Source organism: Balaenoptera borealis (assembly GCF_965194805.1).
Source record: "Balaenoptera borealis genome assembly, chromosome: 12".
Classification (NCBI taxonomy): Eukaryota; Metazoa; Chordata; class Mammalia; order Artiodactyla; family Balaenopteridae; genus Balaenoptera; species Balaenoptera borealis.
Genome location: NC_138869.1, coordinates 44621129 through 44643840, shown reverse-complemented (window position 1 = coordinate 44643840; position 22712 = coordinate 44621129). Strand labels below are relative to the sequence as shown.

Below are 22712 nucleotides of genomic sequence, written 5' to 3'. Positions count from 1 at the left end.
TGCTCAATATCACCAATTATCAGAGAAATGCAAATAAGAACTACAGTGAGGTATCACCTCACACCGGTCAGAATGGCCATCTTCAAAAAGTCTACAAACAATAAATGCTGGAGAGGGTGTGAAGAAAAGGGAACCCTCCTACACTGTGGGTGGGAATGTAAATTGGTACAGTCACTATGGAGAAGAGTATGGAGGTTCCTTGAAGAACTACAAGTAGAGCTACCATATGATCCAGCAATCCCACTCCTGGGCATATATCTGGAGAAACCCATCATTTGAAAAGATACATGTACCCCAAAGTTCACTGCAGCACTATTTACAACAGCCAAGACATGGAAGCAACAGAGGAATGGATAAAGAAGATGTGGTGCATATATACATTGGAATATTACTCAGCCATAAAAAAGAATGAAATAATGCCATCTGCAGCAACATGGATGCACCTAGAAACTGTCATACTGAATGAAGTAAGTCAGACAGAGAAAGACAAATATCGTATGATATCGCTTATATGTAGAACCTGAAAAAAGGGTACAAATGAACTTATCAACAAAACAGAAATAGAGTTACAGATGTAGAAAACAAATTTATGGTTACTGGGGGTAAGGGTGGGGGGATAAATTGGGAGATTGGGACTGACGTATACACACTTCTATACATAAAATAGATAATTAATATGTATAGCACAGGGACCTCTACTCAATACTCTGTAATGGCCTATATGGGAAAAGAACCTAAAAAAGAGTGGATATATGTATGTGTATAGCTGTGCAGTACACCTGAAACTAACACAACATTGTAAATCAACTATACTCCAATAAAAATTTTAAAAATAAAAAATAAAAAAAACCAAACTACCATATAATCCAGCAATTCCACTTCTGGGTATACATCCAAAGAAAATGAAATCATTTCTTGAAGAGATATCTGCATGTCTATGTTCACTGCAGCATTATTGCAACAACAGCCAAGATATGGAAACAACCTGTCCATTAACAGATAAATGGATAAGGAAGATGTGGGGCAGGGGGGTATGTATTGGAATATTATTCAGCCGTGAGAAAGAAGGAAATCCTGCCATTTGCAACAACATGGAAGAACCTAGAGAACATGACAGTAAGTGAAATTAGCCAGAAAGACAAATACTGCATGATCTCCCTTCTATGTGGAATCTTAAAAAGAAAAAAAAAAGTGTCAAACTCATAGAAACAGAGAGTAGAATGGTGGTTACCAGGGCCTCGGAGAGATGGAGATATGCTGGTCAAAGGGTAGAAGCCTTCATTTATAAGATGAATAAGCTCTGAGGAACCTAACACAGTGCAGAGTGACTATAGTTAACAATACTGTTTGTACTTGAAATTTGCTGAGAGAACAGACTACAAGTATTCTCACTACCAAAAAAAAAAAAAAGGTAACTGAGGTGATGGATGTATTAATTAACCTGATTGTGGTAATTATTTCACAAAATATACATATGTCAAATCACTATGTTGTATACTTTAAATATACACAATTTTGTCAATTATACTGCAGTAAAGCTGAAAAAATTAAATAAGAATAGACAAATGCTTGGCAAATATTTATATACATACTTACATTAAAAAATATTAAGTAAGATACAGACGTCAACTATATATTTACAACCTTCTCCACCTCAAAGCTAAAACCAAGCCCAATGGGAACACATTAGAAGAACTCCCACTAAAGTCAGAGGCCAAACACAGCTATCTATGCACTTCACCACCACTATTTACTACTGTTGTGGAGGTACTACCTATCACAATTAGGCAACAGAAAGAAAATGTAGGTATACAACTAGGGGAAAAAAGATTAAAGTATCATTATTTGCAGATAATATTATTATATACCTGAAAAATCCAAGAGAATCAACTGAAAACCTTTTATAGTGGATAAAAGAATCAGGTAAGGTGATGAAAATTAATATATAGAAATCAGTGTCTTCACATACATCATCAACAAGTAGGTAGAAGATAAAATGCTTCAGCACTAAAAACAAAAAAAGACCTGAGAATAAACTTGACAAGAAATGTCAAGAAATCTCTCAAAAATAAAAGAAGACTCAAAGAGAAAGGCATGCAATCTTCTTAGTGGGGAAGACTCATCATCAAAATGTCACTCTTCCTACATTAACCTAAAAATGTAACTTAGTCCCAATAAAAACAAACAGGACTTTTAACTAGCAAAGTTATTTTACAGTTCATATAGAAAAACAAAAATAGCCAGGAAAGTTCTGAAAAATAAAGATAATGAACGAGAATTAACTTTACCAAATATCAAAACACGCTATACAACTTGGGTAATTAAAACAATGTGATAACAACACACTAAAACATGGATTAATGTATACAACAGAAAGTCCAGAAATAGACCCAAACGTACATGATATGTGGCAAAGTATATCACATGTAGTAAATGAAAGGGGATATTTAAACAAGTAGGAAAAAGATGAATTGTTCAATAAAAGGTACTGCAACAAATGGGTGGCCAATTGGGAAAAAATTAAGTTGGACCCACACTTCACACCAAAATAAATTCCAAATGGATAAAAGACTAAAAGGTAAAAAATGAAATAGAAAAAGTACTTTAGGAAACCACAGGATAGGGAGTTCCCTGGTGGCACAGTGGTTCAGAATCTGCCTGTCAATGCAGGGGACACAGGTTCAAGCCTTGGTCTGGGAAGATCTCACATGCCGCAGAGCAACTAAGCCTGTGTGCCACAACTACTGAGGCTGCTCTCTAGAGCCCATGAGCCACAACTACTGAGAGCGCGAGCCACAACTACTGAAGCCCGCGCGCCTAGAGCCCATGCTCTGCAACAAGAGAAGCCATCACAGTGAGAAGCCCGCGCACCGCAACAAAGAGTAGCCCCTGCTCTCGCAACTAGAGAAAGCCCGCGTTCAGCAACAAAGACCCAACACAGCCAAAAATAAATAGATAAATTTATTTTTAAAAAAAAAGAAACCACAGGATAATTTTTCATACTCTTCAACTAGGGAAAATCTTTCTAGGTATGACAGAGAACCCAGAAGCCTTAAAAAGTCAATAAATACAACCCAATTAAAAACTAATTTTTTTCCATGACAAAACCATCCTAAGTAAAAAAATAAATGACCATCTATAAAAATATAACTGCAATTCATACCACTGACAAAGTGCAAAGTTCCTTCATATATAAATAATTTTTACAAAATTAATTTAAAAAAAACTAAAGCCCAGTAGAAAAATAGGCCAAGGATATAAACAGCTTTTTCACAGAAAACAGAAACGGTCCTTCAACCTTAAACTAAGACTACCCCTGAGTGTTCATTCTATTACTCTTAACTTTTCTACAGGCTGAACTAAGAAGTTTAGGGGGGAAAAAAATCTACAGAGAGAAACCATTTTTTCGCCTATCAAATACGCAAAAACCGAACTGTGAGGTACCACAGTGTTGGTGAGGGTATGGATAAACAGGCACTGCCACACACGGCTGGGAGCATACGTAGACAAAACCTCTATGGAGGTTTATCTGGTAAGAGCGATCAAAATCACAAAAGTACATACTCACCAACCCAGCCTTCCTGCCTCAGGTAAGTGAATGGATAGGTGCACTTGGCCATGCATGGACTGATGCATATAGAACATTAGTCAGTGGTGTCTGTGTTAGCAAAGTTTAAAACACCTTACATGTCCATCAATAAAGCTCAGGCTAAATAAATTAAGGTACATCCTGACAATGGGATATTATCCAGTTGTAAAAGACAATGAAAAAGCTCTTATGTATTGATAATGAACTATCACAAACAGAGGAAAAAGCAAGGGATATAGTGTGCTACTTTCATGTAAAAGAAAAGAGCTCTCAGGACTTCCCTGGTGGCGCAGTGGTTAAGAATCCGCCTGCCAATGCAGGGGACACAGGTTCGATCCCTGGTCCGGGAAAATCCCACATACTGCAGAGCAACTTAGCCCGCGAGCCACAACTACTGAAGCTTGCGCGCCTAGAGCCCATGCACTGCAACGAAGAGTAGTCCCCACTTGCCTCAACTAGAGAAAGCCCGTGCACAGCAACGAAGACCCAACGCAGCCAAAAATAAATTTTTAAAAAGAAAGAAAGAAATGAGCTCTCTGTGTATTCGTCTGTATTATGCACAGAACAGCCCTGAACTGACACTCGAGAACTTGTAACACTGGCTGCCTCTGGGGAAAGGATCTGGTGGCCAGGGGCAAGGTGGAAGGGAAACGTTCCTGTGTATACCCTGTTGTACTCTTTAAATTTTGTGCTATGTGAATGTAGTACTGCACTGAAAAGCTAAAATTAAAAAATAATGAAAGCCTCCCTGTAGGAGCAGCAGCCTTCTACTCTGAGCTTCTGTATTTCCACACTGCCCTGTGTCCATTCTGACTTTCTCAGTCTCCCTTGATTGAGTGTGGTCCCTCTTGGGAGGTCACAGCTGAATCACCTTTGTTTCCTTAGAGCAGCCAGCACCTCATTTGGTGCCAAAAAGAAAGTCACTGTAGGTCTGTTCACTGTGCTAAACTAGTCCACTGGTGCAAACAATTCATCTTTGGGGGAAAGTTGCTTTGCAAAGTGGACCAATGATCAGGACAGGAAATTCTGCTTCTCTAAGCATCAAAATTACCCAAATAAGCCGGAAGAATTTTCAGCAGACTAAATTAACAGTACTGAAAAAAGAAAGGAGTTTCAGTTAATGAATGAAAGCCGATTTCAGAGAATTTGAAGCCTGAAAACACATATATTCAAGAGGATGACTACTGTCACATTTAGAATAATTGTGATGGCACAACAATACCCATATTGAAGGAAGACTAAATTACATTGTTTGTGATGGTCGTCACAAATAACCATGTACAAGATGCCAACCCTCTTCACAATTCAGCATCAACAAACATATTAAAGATTTTCATCCACAACGCCAGCTACCTACATTTTCATTCCCTATTGACCTGGTTAGCAATGACTAACAAAGGGACTGAACTGACCACTGTTAAGAACATGGGCAAAGAATCTGTTTTAAAGCTAGAAACAACCCAGGAGCTCAATGGGGCAGCCTTGTCATTCCTCAAGATAGGACCTTTGGCTCAGAGATAGGGTGCCCTCAGCCTTGGTCCCAGCTGGCAGGAGCATGGCCAGGACCAGCCTCCTGCTCTCAGCCACACATGGGCACATCCAGGCCGCACAGAATGGTGGTCTCTTGCCTGGTTTCCTGACAGAAGCGTGGTCTGCTGGAAAGCAGCATGGTTCTTGATAGTTTACCCAAAAGTGAAGTTGTTACGAGTCTCTATTTTATTACTATCTCCAGAGCTTTTAATATAAATGTCACACGGAAGATGGTTCCATCCCAAACACAAAATATGCAAAAGACCTGTCTGTGAGGGGGAGAGTGCCAAAGAGAGCCAAGAGATGAGGGTCACCTGGGGCCCTTCTCCTTGTAACAGTTTTTCAAAAAACAGTGCTGGGAAAACTGGATAGTCACATGCAAAAAATGTTAACCTGGACCCTTACCTTACATCATATACAAAAATTAACTCAAAATGGATCAAAGACCTAAACAAAGAGCTAAAACTATAAAACTCTTAAAAGAAAACATAGGGCTTCCCTGGTGGCGCAGTGTTTAAGAATCCACCTGCCAATGCAGGGGACACAGGTTCGAGCCCTGGTCCAGGAAGATACCACATGCCATGGAGCAAATAAGCCCATGCGTCATTAACTACTGAGCCTGCGCTCTAGAGCCCACGAGCCACAACTACTGAGCCTGCATGCAACAACTACTGAAGCCCACGTGTCTAGAGCCTGTGCTCCGCAACAAGAGAAGCCACCACAGTGAGAAGCACGTGCACCTCAATGAAGAGTAGCCCCCGCTCGTCACAACTAGAGAAAGCCGCACACAGCAACGAAGAACCAAAGCAGCCAAAAATAAATAAAATAAATTTATTTTAAAAAAAATTAAAAAGAAAACATAGGGTTAAAAGCTTCATGATATTCGATTTTGAAAGGATTTCTTAGGTATGACACTAAAAGCACAGGCAACAAAAGAAAAAACAGACAAATTAGAGTTCATAAAAACTAATCATTTTTGTACATCAAAGGAAACTATCAACAGAGTGAAAAGACAACCCACATAATGGGAGAAAATATTTGCAAATCATATATCTAAGAAGGAATTAATATCCAGAATATAGGAAGAACTCCTACAACTTGGCAAACAAACAAACAAACAAACAAAACTGATTCAAAAATGGGCAAAGGGGACTTGAGGACACGGGGCAAGGGAAGGGTAAGCTGGGAAGAAGTGAGAGAGTGGCATGGACAGATATACACTACCAAATGTAAAACAGCTAGTGGGAAGCAGCCACATAGCACAGGGATATCAGCTCGGTGCTTTGTGACCACCGAGAGGGGTGGGATAGGGAGGGTGGGAGGGAGACGCAAGAGGGAAGGGATATGGGGATATATGTATACGTATAGCTGATTCACTTTGTTATAAAGCAGAAACTAACACAACAATGTAAAGCAATTATACTCCAATAAAGATGTTAAAAAAAAAATGGGCAAAGGACTTGAATAGGCATTTCTCTAAAGAAGATATACAAATGGCCAAAAAGCACATAAAAAGATGCTAGACATCACTAATCATTATGGAAATACAAATCAAAACCATAATGAGATACCACTTCACACCCACTAGGATGGCTCTTATTTAAAAAACAAAAACAAACAAAAAAATAACAAGTGTTGGAAAAGAGAAAAAAGGGACTTCCTTGGCAGTCCAGTGGCAAAGACTCTGCACTTCCAATGCTGGGGCGGCTGCATGGTGCGGCCAAAAAAAAAAAAAACAGTGTTGGTAAGGATGTGAAGAAATTGGAACTTTTGTGCACTGCTGGTAGGAATGAAAAATGGTACAGCCCCTAAGGAAGACAGCTTGGCAGTTCTTCAAAAAGTTAAACATAAAATTACCATATGATCCAGCAATTCCTCTCCCGGGTATATATCCAAAGAACTCAAAGTAGGGACTCAAACAGATATCTGTACAGATATCTTTACAGATATTTATAAACAGCATTATTCACAACAGGCAAAAGGCAGAAATTGCTCAAATATTCATTGACAGATGAAGAGATAAACAAAATGTGGATGTACGTACAACAGAATATTATTTGGCCTGAAAAAGAATGAAATTCTACAACATGGATGAATACCGAAAACATGTAAAGTGAAATAAGCCAGACACAAAAGAACAAATATAGTATGATTCCACTTATATGTAGGACCTAGAATGGTCAAATTCATAGAGGCAGAAAGTAGAATGGTGATTGCCAAGGCCTGGCAGGGAGGGGAGAATGGGGAGTTGTTTAATGGGTACAGAGTTTCTGTTTGGAATAATGAAAATGTTCTGGAAATGGAAAGTGGTGATGGCTGCACAACACTGTGAATATATTTGATGACACTGAATGCTACACTTAAAAATGGTTAAAATGGAGACTTCCCTGGCAGTCCAGTGGTTAAGACTCCACGCTTCCAATGCGCGGGTTAAGACATTAAATTTTATGTTATGTATATTTTGCCTCAATAAAAAAATCACCAAATAATTAAAAAATACAATAATGAGAAGAGTGGATGATATAGATGAAACGAGTGCCCTCAAGTTAATGAGTAATGACAGACATAACTAAGTGATACATACACAATGGAATACTGTTCTCTGCTTCTGTGTATATTTCAATTTTATGATAATAAACATTAATAGAGAAGTCCTTTGTAACGTGCAAGGTCTTTTCAGAATTTATCCCTTTACAAAATTTAGCAACAATGAATACACAAGGATCAAAGACCTAAACTTAAGACTTAAAAGTATAAAAACTCTTAGAAGAGAACATAAGGCAAAAGCTTTACGACACTGGATTTGGCAATTCCCTGGTATACGACCAAAGGCAATGGCAACAAAAGAAAAAATAAACAGACTGGACTTCATAAAAATTTTTAAATAATAAAATTTTTAAACTGTGTGCATCAAAAGATACTATCGATACTTCCCTGGTGGTCCAGTGGGTAAGACTCTGTGCTCTCAATGCAGGGGGCCCAGGTTTGACCCCTGGTCGGGGAACTAGATCCCGAATGCATGCTGCCACTAGGAGTCCGCATGCGGCAACTAAGAAGTCCACATGTGGCAATGAACTTCCCACGTGTTGCAGCTAAGACCCAGCGCAGCCAAAATAAATAAATAAATAAATATTTTTTAAAAAAGTAAGCACACAAATAATTTTTTTTTAAAAAAGATACTATCAACAGGGAATTCCCTGGTGGTCCAGTGGTTAGGCTCTGCACTCTCAGTTCCGAGGGCCCGGGTTCCATCCCTGGTTGGGGAACTAAGATCCCACAAGCCATGCAGCATGGCAAAAGAAAAAAAAAAAACTATCAAAAGAGTAAAAAAGCAACCCACAGAATGGGAGAAAATATTAACAAATCATACATCTGATAAGGGATTAATATATAGAATATACAGAAAAGTCCTAAAACTCAACAACAAAAAAACAATCTGATTAAAAAATGGGCAAAAGACTTGAAGAGACATTTCCCCAAAGATATACAGATGGCTAATAAAGACATGAAAAGATGCTCAACATCACTAATCACTAGGGAAATGCAAATCGAAATTACAATGACTCAGTAGCAACCACTGAAAATACCTCAGAAATATTAATAGAGTAGAGCTTGCTCTGCACCCAGGACAGTGCTAGTGCTAGAGCTGCTGGTATAAAAAAACCACTGAACTATATCTAACTGGACTCCTGCTCATTTATAAACATTCAAGGAGGCAGGATTTAGCAATCTAAAGTGAGCAGGGGGCCAGTAATTTGAAACAGTGTACAATCAATACTAGGTCATGTGGTTCAGAATATAAACTCATAACTTCTTTCTTTAGGTGAATTAAAGCAGATCCTTAAATACACACTGTTGCTACCTTAAATAAATTTATTAGAAATCTCTTCTGTAGTTTCTTTCATCCATTTTATAAACTGTACAAGCACAAATATAAGGCAGTATTTACCATTTAAATTACGAAAAGAATTTTAAAAGGTTTTAAGGCCAAATTGAGTATATGAACTTCAGGAATATTAATAAAATGGTCAACTCTGTAATTATGATATTTACTTGTTAAATTGCTTATGCTATAAATTTTATTATTTTTTAAAAAAATACTTATTTATTTATTTATTTATTTTGGGCTGCCTCAGATCTTAGTTGCAGCGTGTGGTCTTAGTTGCCCTGCGGCATGTGGGATCTTAGTTCCCTGACCAGGGATCGAACCCACATCACTGGAAGGCGGATTCTTAACCACTGGACCACCAGGGAAGTCCCTGTAAATTTTAAAATACACATGTAAAATGAGATTTAGAAATGCTGCTCCTTTCTAGGCTCTTATTTTTCCAGAGTACACTTTCACTCCTGCCTTAGTTATTGAAGATATCTTTCTGAATCAATGTATGATGCTGTCAATGGACACTTTATCTCAAGTCATAACTACTCATTTGTATAACATTAAGAAGGTTATTCTTAATTTGAATGCTAATCAAGGGATAAAATTTTAATGTTCTGGAGACTTTATTTTCACATATGATTTGTTAAATGCTGGACTATATTATGAAAATGTTTTCAAGAAATCATTTTAAGTACATAGATCAGTGTTTCTTACAGGTAAAATGCTAAAATAAGCTTCCTATAATAGGTACAGGTGTTATTTTTGAGTTTTGTACAATATTACAAATTAACAACACAAAAAAATGTTTAATTTATTCAACAAATACGTTCACACAAATTTGGCAGGACTTTAGAAAGACTCTATATTTGAGAAAAGATGTGGTTCACTTACACTACATATACTGTATTATCCTTTCATAGCATTAGGTGCCTGGTACTTTAAATCTGTAACAAACCATGACAAATTTTTAAAGAGGAAGTATTATTGTAAAATGAAGAATTATGTATTTCTAAATGCTGTATTGCTGTAAATTTAACTGATAAAGCTCTGCTTATTTAGAGTTTTGAAGAAACATCCTCTCTTCAGTTAAACATTTTCATAATGGAATGATGTAAACTGAAGTGATAAACAGTATTATTAAAATAAAATGTTTATATATAAAAAAACAAAAAAAAAGAAGAAAGTTATTCTTAAAATTTATTCTCAGCAAATAGTTGAGAGCTGTACTATGTAACCACTTTCTGTGTTGATTTTAAGTGATCTTTAAAAAACTTCTTAGCAAAAAAACAAAAAACTACAAGGAGAGATACTACCTCATACCCGTTACAATGACTATTATCAAAACCCCCAGAAAACGAGACTTCCCTGGTGGCGCAGTGGTTAAGGATCTGCCTGCCAATGCAGGGGACACGGGTTCGATCCCTGGTCCGGGAAGATCCCACATGCCGCGGAGTAACTAAGCCCGTGCACCACAAATACTGAGCCTGTGTTCTAGAGCCCGCAAGCCACAACTACTGAGCCCACATGCCACAACTACTGAAGCCCATGTGCCCTAGAGCCCGTGCTGTGCAACGAGAAGCCACCACAATGAGAAGCACACACACCGCAATGAAGAATAGCTCCTGCTCACCACAACTAGAGAAATCCCACATACAGGAATGAACACCCAATGGAGCCAAAAATAAAATAAAATAAATTTAAAATAATAATAATAAAGCTTTAAAAAAAACAGCAAACAACAAGTGTTGGCAAGGATGTGGAGAAACTGGAACCCTTGTACATTGCTGGTAAGAATATAAAATGGTACAGCCTCTGTGGAAAACAGTATGGTGGTTCCTAAAAAATTAATCGTAGAATTACCATCCAGCAATTCCACTTCCATACTGGCCCAAGAGAACTGAAAACAAGGACTTGAACAAATATGTGTATACCCATGTTTATAGCAGCATTATTCACAACAGCCAGAAGGTGGAAACAATTCAAATGTCAACAGATGAATGGATAAACAAAATGTGGTATATACTCGGAATATTATTCAACCTTAAAAAGGAAAGAAATTCTGATACATGCTACTACATGCTTGAACCATGAGGATATTATGCTAAATGAAATAAGCCAGCCATAAAAAGACTAATACTGTATAAGTCCACTTATATGATATACTTAGAGTAGTCAAAATCATAGAAAGTAGGATGGTGACTGCCAGTGACTTGGGAGAGAAATGAGGAGTTATTGTTTAATGGGTACAGAGTTTCAGTTTTACAAGATGAAAAGAGATATGGAGAGAATGGTGTTGATGTTGCAAAAAAAATTATGAATGCACTTAATACCACTGAACTGTACACTTAAAAATGGTTAATATGCTAAGTTGTGTATTTACCACAATAAAAAAAAAATGGAACAACAACAACAAAGAATTAGTACATAGGAGGGGGCAGGGGAAAGCAGGGCTCAGAGGGATTCAAGTGTACAAAAAAAATGAAAGGAAATAGATGAGAACATAGATTTGGCTACAAGAATATAATCACAGTAATGTTTAGAATAGAGATGAAATGTGTTATATATTTTATGGGAAAATTTGAGAGAAAGAGCAAAATATCTAGCTGTTAAAAAAAAAAAATGTTATAAGCCAGAAGTAAGGTTAATACAGAAAGCACAAGCCAGAGGACTCTGAATATAAAAGAGACTCTGAGCTCCCTAGGGGCCAAGGCAAAGAGGGAACCATTCTGACACAGTTCACAGTATGGTTTAATCAAACCAATGGCCCAATGGTTCAGAAGAGGCACGACCATTCCAGGCACTGGACCTGAAGGAAATTTCGAATTGGCCTCCAGATTTTCTTGGGGACTTCTAATATAGATCTCAACGCAAGCTGATGGGGCCACGCAAAGTGAGTTTAGTTAAAACAAAAACAAAAACAAAACAACTGGAAGGAGGCCAGAAATATGCTGCTTCCTAATGATCCAGTTTCATCCAAAGACAAAACACTGCTAGAACAGGTACACTGAAGCATGTTCCAGCACAATCCCATGGATGTCCTTCACCACAGTTGAGCTCAGGATAGCTTTTGGGAGGTGAAGAATTCAAGATTATCCTCCCTGACAAGAATATGAGATGCAATGTCCTCTATTGCCTGCTGAAGGAAGGCAGGGCTTGATGTTTCTAACAGTCACTGTTGCTGGGGTGACAACCAAGAATAAATGTCAAACCAAACCATGGCTCATACCTGAAAGAAGGTAACTAATCACCCCATGGAGATGAGGTGGCATAAATACAGCCTGGTAGAGGGAAGGAGTGGGTAGGCCAGCTTGGGGCAGATCATGAGAGTGGGGAGCTACTGAAGATTGTTGAAGAGGAGAGAGACCACGATTGAAGACTTCCTGAGTGGCAATGCAGTCTTCCGAAAGGTGCAAACGAAGCCCACAGCCAAACACAGCAAGCTGGGTTGGACAAGGCTGCTCAAAGAGAAAGTCATTGGAAAACATAAAAATAAATGAGAGAGGACTTCCCTGGTGGTCTAGCGGTTAAGACTCTGCGCTCCCAATGCAGGGGGCCCAGGTTCAATCCTTGGTCAGGGAGCTAGATCCTGTGTACCGCAACTAAAGATCCCGCATGCCGCAACTAAGACCAGGCGCAGCCAAATAAATAACTAAATATTTTAAAAATAAATAAATAAATGAGAGCTCATGTTTTTAAAAATCCAAAAATGTTCTAGAATAGTTTTATACATGAAAAAATGTTCACACAATAACAGAAAATGGATACAAAACAGTATGATCCCATTATACAAAGAGAACAAGAGAATGAGCAAGAAAGAAGCCTGAGAAGAAGTCTGCTAGTGGTTACCACTGGGATTACAGACAATTGAAATCTGTGCGTGTACATGTGTGTGTATGTGTGCGCTTGAGTGTGCGCCTATTAATTTTTATTCAACCTGGGTGACTCGAATTAAAAAAAAAAAAAAACTCTAATTCCTCAAGAACCTTAGAAACTGCAGGGAAAACAGAAATAGCACTATAACTGAGAATACAATCTTAATTATGACATCATCTAAAAATAAAAAGGAAATTGACTAAAAACAAGAGCCAGTTATGTACAGATCTTCTTCAATTTACAATGGAGTTACATACTAATAAACCCAACCTAAGTTGAAAATATTGTAAGTCGAAAATGTATTTAATACACCTAGACGGCTGAACATCATAGCTTAGCCTAGCCTACCTTAGATGTGCTCAGATTACTTACGTTAGTCTACAGTTGGGCAAAAGCATCTAACACAAAGCCCGTTTTATAATAAAGTGTTGAATATCTCACGTAACTTAACTGAATACCGTACTAAAAATGAAAAACAAAATGATTGTCTGAGTACAGAATGGCTATAAGTGTATGAGTCGTTTACCCTCATGATTGCATGTCTGACTGGGAGCTGCGGCTCGATGCTGCTGTCCAGCATCACAAGAAAGAGTATGTACCGCGTATCACTACCCCAGAAAAGATCAAAATTCAAAATTTGATGTATGGTTTCTACCGAATGCATGATTGCTTTGGCACCGTCATATCGTGGAAAAACTGTAAGTTGAATCATCATTAATTCGGGGACCAACCGTACTTGGCAAAACTATACTATAAGACTAACTGATGCTGGGGACTTCCGTGGTGCTCCAGTGGCTAAGATTCCGCACTCCCAATGCCGGGGGCCCGAGTTCGATCCCTGGTCAGGGAACTAGATCTCACATGCTGCAACTAAAGATCCCGCATGCCACAACTAAAAAAAAAAAGATTCCACATGCCGCAACTAAAAAGATCCCGTATGCCACAATGAAGATCCCGCGTGCTGCAACTAAGACCCGAAGCAGCCAAATAAATAAATAAATATTTTTTTTTAAAAAAGACTGATGCTGATGAGATTCAGAGTGAAACATGAAAGCACTGACATCGTGCTCTGGTTTTAGAGCCATGGCTCTCAAAGTGTGGTTCCCTAGGCCAACAGTAGCAGCACCTGGTAACTTGTTTGAAATTAAAATTCCAGGGCCTACCTCTCACCTACGGATTCTGGAGGTGGGGTTAAAACAATCCCTCCAGGTAATTTTAATTCACACTAATGTTTGAGAACCTAGTTACGAAGTAATGATAACTCATCTGGATAAAAACAGCTTATGTAATTAGGAAAATATATTTCTTGCTCAAAACCCATTCTGTTATTTTAACCTAAACTCCTGAACAAACACTAATCTATTCAATTGTGAAATGATAAGCTGGAAGATGACAAAGATATTTTTTAGTTAGGTATAATTCTGGAACCCCTCATTTTGAAATAATGTACTAACCACTGCAGTGGAATGAACTGAAGAATCTAGTTTGTAAAAAGTGATAAGGAATCAACGTATTTGGAATTTCAATATTTAGATGATTTGAAAATACTCTAAGGTTGGGAAATAGTGCAAATACGACTATTACAACTGCCATATTTGCATAAACTGAATAGTTTAGTCTCTCTGGCTTCAGACTGAATTAACATGTTTAAAATAGAAAAGGTTCAACAACAAAATTTTAACAACTTCTTCTTCTTTATTTATTTATTTTTTTGGACGCACTGCGTGGCTTGTGGGACCTTAGTTTCCTGACCAGGGATTGAACCCAGGCCCTCAGCAGTGAAAGTGCAGAGTCCTAACCACTGGAACGCCAGGGAATTCCCCCAAATTTTAACTCTGAAGGGCTTTATCAGTCCCTATAGTGTCAAACTTAAGAGCAGTACTATATTTGAGACATAAAGACTATTGAAATACCAGATCCTCTTTCATACTCGGACTGCAATTTCTAAAGTAATTTATAATTGGTTATTAATATGAAATACCCTTTCTCTGATTATGTGGAATTACACTGAACTTCACTAGACTTCCAACTTAGGAACAAATGGGACAAATAACACTTCACATATTTTATGAATTCAGAAAATGCTAAATATCAAATAAACCAGTGGTTTCTTAATATTTTTGATTATGAATCCCCAACAACAAAAATTCAAGTACATATCCCCAATATACATATACTTATAAATTATATATATGTGCTACTGTGATAATACAGAGTATACATTATAAAATACAAAATTAAAATTAAATAAGGCTGAAATAAACACAAAGATTCGTTTTAATTTTTTTTCCTGAGACCCACGTGCACCCTTGATGCTTACACACCCACACCCCTCTTTGGACTCTACTGCAAAGTTGCATGGCCCAGCAACCCTGCAAATATTCTCAGGCAGTGCCCCTGACCACTCAAGGGGAAGCTGTCAAACACAGTGACCAAATGAATGTCTCCTTCCTGTGGAGTTCCACCATCTCTGACTCAAGTCTGTGACACTGGGTTCCTTCCTTCACCCCTAACACCCTCCTCTGCTACCTTTCACTTGGTAGGCAGTGGAGAAGACTGTGAAGCCAGCAGGTCGAAGAACAGCATAAAAGCATGGACTCTGTTTTCAGACAAACCTGGGTTTCCACCTGGCCTCAGCTTCTAATTCACTAGGTGACCCAGGGCCAGTCAGATAACATCTCTAAAACTAATCAGTTAAGGAGGTGATAACAGTGTCATTGTCCCTGGTTACTATGAAGATTAAGTGAGATAAGCTGTTATGAGAGCACCTAGCACAGAATCTAGACAGCCCAAGTGCTGGATAAATATTTTACCCAGAATTATTACTTCAGGCGGCAAAAGAAGTCACCTGGACTTTGCTTCAGTGGCCAACTCAGGAAGGGAGCAAGTTACAGTGGAAGTAGCTAGGTGGTGCAGTTCGGCAGACCTGGTTTGAAGGCCTGATCCCCAATGCCAAGCTGGGTGACACTGGCAACCCAGCTTCTCTATGAGGGGCAGTCTTATCTGTTTAATGGGAGCGATGACACAAACTGTACATGAAGTACCTATCGGAGCCAGTAAAACTAACACTGGTGGCCACCAAATGGCCACCGATGGTGAGGGTAAGCAAATAACACATAAACCTAAGTGTCATTCCAGGGTCCTTGGGACACATTCATGTATACACTAAGACAGTAAGCATCCCCTAAAGTCTACCACCAAATGTTAATAAATGCATGTGTACTGAACCCCACAGGTATGGTTCATTTCCCAACTGGACAGTTTACTTGTTCATATATGACCTCAAGCAATTCACAATCTTTATGCCTCCATTTTCTATGCATAAACTAGGAGTAGTAGACTTTTTATACCCACCTCCCGACAGTAAACTAATCTAGATGATGGGGGAGGGGGACCTAAACCAGTGATTATAAAGCACATGGAGAGGCGCTGTTTTTGCCACAACAGCAAAAGAAAAGAGAGCTCTCAAACACCAGACGCGTTCATAATAAATGAGAAATAATTCTTTCAATTTCAATAAATCACCAAAAGAATGAGTGTGGAGATATATTTATACATATTTTGTGGTTTTTACATCGTGTGCCCCGGGGGAATGCTGCAAATGTGTAAAACACCTAAAACCTAAATTCTATCAACATACATTAAAAAGATATAGGTCGTCAATTAGAGGAACACCTAAAATACTCTCAGACACCCTTGACCCTGACTCCCTTATAAAAGCTTCAGTCTTCAGCACAATACCCTGAGATGGCAGCACAGCAATAAGGACACTGCATAACCAAACTTCACAAACGTTTGGTCAGAAACACACTCAAAGCTAGTATCATTAAAGAAACCTTTACTATGTCGTCCTCACAAAAATTATTACAAAATCCCCAGAAGGAGTTTAGTCACCCAGCTCTGTCACCACAGAAGGTGGGGCAGTGAGTGACACGAAACAGGGCAAACTCCTGCCAGGAGGGGACTCACTGCTCCCCTAGGCCACGAGCATTTCCACCTGTACAACTACCTACGGCTCAAACAGTCTGGATCCCTGGCTCCCTGCAGCGAATGCTATTCTGACGTTAGGATCCTGCATGATGAACGGAGGTAATAAACCACCTAGAGTAAGAGGCAACCTCAGTGAACAATGTTTAGGTCTGAGCGAAACAGAAAACTAAAAACCAAGCAAAACCCAGCAAAGAAGCTACGTGTTGCCTCTCAATCAGATCTTGCAAAAGAGGCAGGTGCGGACAGCGTGCTCTCCTCCGCACTCCGGAAAACCCAGACAGCCCAAAAGCAGGTTCTAGAACCGGCAGCTTCCCAGGGGACGGCGGGACCAGGGGGCGCAACAGCGCGACTCCCTCTCAGGCCAGTGGTCCCCGGGGCCAGGGGGAGGGCTGAGGGCGCGCTGTTGGCCCGGACGGGGGCGCGGCCAGGGTGGGATTGGGGACGCGGCAACCCGGCCCCCTCTCTGGCTGCAGTCTCTCAGCCCGGCCCGCACGGCTGCTGGACAGCGCCCACGCCGGCGCGCCAGTGCCCCCGGCGGCCCCCATCCCGGAACTTCCCGGGCCGCGCAGCGGGAGGCCCGAGCCGGGCCGGGGAGCGGACGCTGTGGGGACGCGCTCAGCGGTACCTGTGGCGGCAACAGCTCTCGGGCGGCGACGGCGGCAGCGGCGGTGGGGACGGCGGCGGGGACGGGGGCGGGGCGCGGCGTGCGCGCTCCCGGCCCGCGCGGTCCGGGCGTGGCGCCCGCCCTCTCTCTCCCGGCCGCCCGGCGCCCGCGCAGCTCTCCGCCCCTTCACCTCTCACCTCCTACCTTTCCCCTCCCGCTCCCGCCCCCACAGTCCTTCGCATGTGCTCCCAGTGGCGCGCGCATGCGTGGTCGAGCCCCCAACTGCGGCTCCCGCTCGCCCCCTGGTGGACACCGGTCACACGACCCCTGGAGAGAGGTCTGGGGCGGGGCGGGGCGGGGCCGGGCGAGGCGGACCGCAAAGCTGGGACAGAGCCTTGAGTAGAGCACCAGAGCTTTTAACAACACGTTCCGCGGAATTAGCAAGAACACGCACAGACTGCCCATGTTTCCTGTTTCATAACAGCGAAAAATTAAAAGCAGCCGAGATATACAATAAATGCAGATGGGTCGAATAAATTATGTCCATAAAATGGATTTCCTTAAAGTCTTTTAAAAGGGTAAGATTTATGAATACTTAACTAATGTGGAAAGATGTTCTTGAAAGAAGGTTCAAAATGAGCTGTAGGGTATAAACTTTTCTGTTGAAAACAATCCAAGAAGGGTCTGGGGCGATGCTGATGTATGGTCGGTGGATATCTCTGGGTGGAGGATTAGGGTGTTAGGAGTTTTCCATTGGCTCACGGGCATGTAACCATCTTCTACATGGAACACATATTTGTTGTAATAGCAATAGCTATGTCCATCGAGTGTTTACTCTTCACCAGGTGCTTGAAACCAAGTCCCCCTAAAACCGAGTTCCTCTGCCGAGTTTATGATTATCCTCTCTACCCAAAATGTTACTCCCTTTCTTGTCCAATACATGTTTCCCTCAAGACTGAGGAGTAGCGGAGAAAAGGGGGCATTGAAATCGAGCAGGACCCTGTGGGGCCCTCCTATAAGCAGATAAGTTAGGGGGTCCCCGGAGAAAGAAAACCAGGAATGGCTTTCATGATATTTTGTGATCTAAGCCTGGCCACAATGCTTGCCCTTGAACAGGTCTCAGTAATTAATGATCTAAGGGATGAAAGGGATGCAGGAACAGAGAAAAGGCAGTCAGACAATAGTGCAGTGATACAGCAGAGTTCTAGTTCCTCCTCAAGGGATACACACAACGTGTATCTTTGAGTTCTGCAAGAACAAAGGCCCCCATCCAGGTGGAGGACAGAATGATGATGTTGACCCTCCTGACTTCAATCAACTAAAGCTTGGACTCTGTCGACCTTTGCCCCAATTCTATGTTGAATTCTCTTCTGCTTAAAGCCCCTTCATGAATATGCATGTACCCTTAGCTTAAAACTTCCCCAATTTTGCTGTTCAGGGAAACGCTGCTTTGGGAAAGATCCCTGGTGTTCTCCTTACTTGCTGCGAGTAATAATCATTCCTTCTCCCAATCTTTGGCTTGGTTGTGTCTATTGGCTTGATACCCACCAAGAGGCGAGCCCAGTTTTCAGGTAACACTCCCAGGTAGCAAAGCCTTTCCGTGTCCCCGTTTCTTGTTTGTAGGAAAAAGGCTTCAGCTTCCTTGACCTTCCCTGAGTTCCAAAGGGCAGATTCAAACAGTTACTAATCACGGAAGTGAGGGAATGCAGAAACAAGTGAAAACAATCCTAGTTCCTCCTCCAGGAATTTACGTAACAATATATCACTTTGAGTTCTTCTACTCGAACTAAGGTCCCCACCCAGGTGGAGGATAATAACTTCAGGTTGAGCACAAGATTCCTGGAACACCTCCCTTCAGCCCTCACCCCAAATTTTGCCTATACAAACTCTTCCCTGAAAACCATCAGGGAGTTCAGGTCTTTCGAGCACGAGCTGCCCATTCTCGCGTGGCCCTTGGAATAAACCTTTCTCTGCTCCAAACGCCTATGTTTCCATTTGTTTGGCCTCACTGTGCGCCCAGCACATGAACTTGGGTTGGACAACATGCTGAGCTGAGCACTTTGCACATGTCCTCTCATCTGACCTTCCTGAAAACCCCAAGGTAGGTCTCGTTACCTGGTCTCACAAGAGAAGGGAAGGCTTTGCCCAAGATGAGGGTGCAGGTCCCAGCGGGCCCAGCGCTGGCCCATCCTGGGACGCTGCCCGTGGTGATTGCCTGCAGGCCAGCCCATGGGGACCTTGATCACACCACCCCACGCACTCGTGAACACAGGTCTCAAGTGTCAGGGGGCAGCCTCACCCCACCCTGCTGCCCTGGGCATGCTCCCCTCAGCTTACCCACACCCATCCTGGTGCTATCTGGATATGGCAGATAGATCCTGTTCCTGCCCTTGAGGGTGGCAGCACTGGGGTTGCATAAAGGACAGATATAACCACAATGCAAGGCTAAAATCAGACGTGGCCCTTCAGGCAGCTCCAGCCACCTCACCCCTCACAGGCCTTCTTCACAGTCATGCGCCTTCCCATCAACCCTGTTCCAAATTCTCCATAGTCTTGCCTTCCTCCTTGCCCACCACAGTACTATCATGGTAAAATTAAACAATAATGGTGTTGGGCTGTACCCCACAGGCCTACAAGCCCTGTACTTGCCCAGCTTCAAGACCGAAGAAAGAGCCCAGAGTCAGCAACAGAGACGTCAGTGGTGTAATGGATGGGGGAGCTTACACGTCTGAAGCAAGGTCCTGGAGCGACACCCCACCGTGTGCGGTGGACGGTGGACAGGACATGGCGGCAGTCTTCACTCCCAAGTGGAAGGAGAGGTTACCAGTTATAGGGGAATTGATGTCAGGTGGGCTCATTAGGTACCAGGGAAACCAGCAGAGGGGCACGCCCCTCACCGCCCCTTTGATAAGAATAATCACCAGCTGGGGTCGGGGCAGGAGCGTAGGAAGGTCAGTCAGGTGCATAAGATATAGGTGAAGCAGGCACTGGTTGGGCAGGGGACTGTACAGAGAGCAAGAGAGCAGCCATCTTGAGTAGGCTGACCATACGAGTGGGGACAATTGACCTTGGCCCAGAGTGACCTTTAAGATTTTGCCCTGTATTCAGAATTGGCTTTTGGCTTTAGATGAGAATGTTTATAAAGGAAGAACTCTTTTTTGTTATTTTTAAATTAGAGAGGCAACAACAGAGATCAGTGTGGGGAGCCTTACCTACACCCGTTATCTCACATCACTCCACGTCTGATCCCTTGCAGTGCCATCATCTGGCCCCTCAGAAAACTTGGGCAAAAAGGACCTCAGATCTCTGTCACCAGTTTTTCCTTCTCTCTCCACTGCCTCGTTCCTTTTGGCAAATATAAAGTCTACCCAATTTTTTTAGTTTTCTGAGTGAATGTCACCGTGCAGACCAAGTCCCAGTTTCTTCCCTTTACTGTCAAGTTCCTACAAAGAATGCAGTTCCAAGCTTGCCTCACAGCAGAGTCACTTGGGGGAATGTTTAAAGTGAAGTTGGAGTCTCCCTGAGCACCACCCCAGGCCCACTGGACCAAAGTCTTCTCTCCAGAGATTGCTGGAGACCTGTCTTTTCACAACCCCTACCACAGGGACTTAGCTAGACTGTCTTTTGGGCACTCCTGTCACCCTCCCTACTCCCCGTCCTCCCCCCACCCAACCGTTTCACCCAACCTGTGTTTACGGGGGAATGACGCTCAACAAGCTCTGGATACCTTCCCCCAAGAACAAGAGCCTCCAAAACTGACAAGCACTTAATTAAGTGCCTCTGTGCCTTGCAGCACTGTCAAGAGCCCCCCGCTGCACAAGAACCACGGGGGACCCGCTGAGAAACCTAAGGCTCATGGGCCCGAGGTGAATCCACTACTGAATGTCCCCCGTGAGCTGAATGAAGTGGCCATGATTTTAGGGCTTTTCCAACAATTTATTATGAAAACATAGGGAACAGCTGAAAGAACCATACAGTTAACAACTATTCTATATTCAACTAATCTATATTCTAGATTCTACAACTATTAATGTTTTGCATAGTATCACGTTTTTCTTAAAAAAAACAAAAAACAAAAAACCTTTATCCACCTATCAATCCTTCTTATTTGTTACGCATATCCAGGTAAGTTGCAGATACCTGATTTTAGTTTTTAACTATAACAACACACAACCTACAAGTTGACTGAAAAACAACACAAAACCTAAAAGTTGAAAATGGTGTATTACTTGGGGACATTATTGAGGACTATAGCCTGGAAACAGCCTCTCAGATAGCTCTGAGGAACTGTTTCAAAGAGGTAAGGGAGGAGCCAGGATATATAGCAGTTTTTGCTGGGGGGGAAAAAAGTAGTCAAATATCCAAAAAACTACTGCTAATCACAAAAACAGATATCTCAAGTATGGGAAGACGCAAGAGTCTGGGCTCATTGAAATCATTCCTTTGATACGCATCTTAACTATGAGGGGCATCCATCCTGAATGCCCCTCGGGGTGCACGGTTGTTGGGAGGCAGGCGGCTGCAGTGGCTGATGCCTTGATGGTGGGCAACATGTGTTGTTTACTGAAGAGGTCGGCAATATTTTTTTGTCTACAAGCTCCATTTTGCCCTAACTAGCCAAAGCTCAACCTTACTTCGGATTGCTCCCCACGGTAAATTCAAAATTAAAAAAAAACTAAATGGAGCTTAGAGATCATCCAGAAGTGATAACAATTCCCAGTTCTTGGGATTCCATGCTGGGCCAAACCTCAGGACAGTCTTGAAAAATAGGGGCTGGGTCTATTTCACAGATGCAGAAAACTTCCTTGAGAGGTGAAGAGATTTGCCCAAGGTCACTCTGATAACTGACCAAGCAGGCCACCACAGGACTCTGGGTTCCAGCCCACTGCCCAGCTACCTCAGCCTGTCAGGGACACAGAGAAGGGTGTTTCACAATGATAGGGCTCTGTCCTTGCAATCACTTGCGCTAACACTCATGCTCACCCTGAATTAAGCATTAGTGATAGCAGCTGGCAATGTGATAAAGTGGAAAGGGTGCTTCAGGACTGGATTCCTTGGGTTTGAATTAAGGTTCTGACACGCAGCAGCAGCTGCTCTGCAGCCAGGAAAATTAACTCAACCTCAGGGAACCTGGACTTAGGAGTCAGGTTCCAAGATGCAACCAAGAAAACTGACCTCTGTGGTTTTCAAAAAAATTACATCGCTATGAACACATGTAAAATACTGAGATTCTCATAACCAGTAGC

At 41.7% G+C, this 22712-nt stretch overlaps 1 protein-coding gene across 4 annotated transcripts in view; it reads right to left on the bottom strand.

Moving 5' to 3' along the window:
* SCAP (SREBF chaperone) overlaps positions 1-17695 on the bottom strand; it is an 84243-nt gene extending 66548 nt beyond the window's left edge. For 2 of the 4 annotated variants that reach the window (XM_082347311.1, XM_082347314.1), the window contains exon 1: positions 17488-17694. The gene's annotated coding sequence lies outside the window, so the exon portion shown is untranslated. Of the gene's footprint in view, positions 1-17487 lie in introns of all 4 variants that reach the window. The other 2 variants (XM_082347313.1, XM_082347312.1) reach the window with 2 other exon arrangements.
* Positions 17696-22712: the final 5017 nt, after the last annotated feature.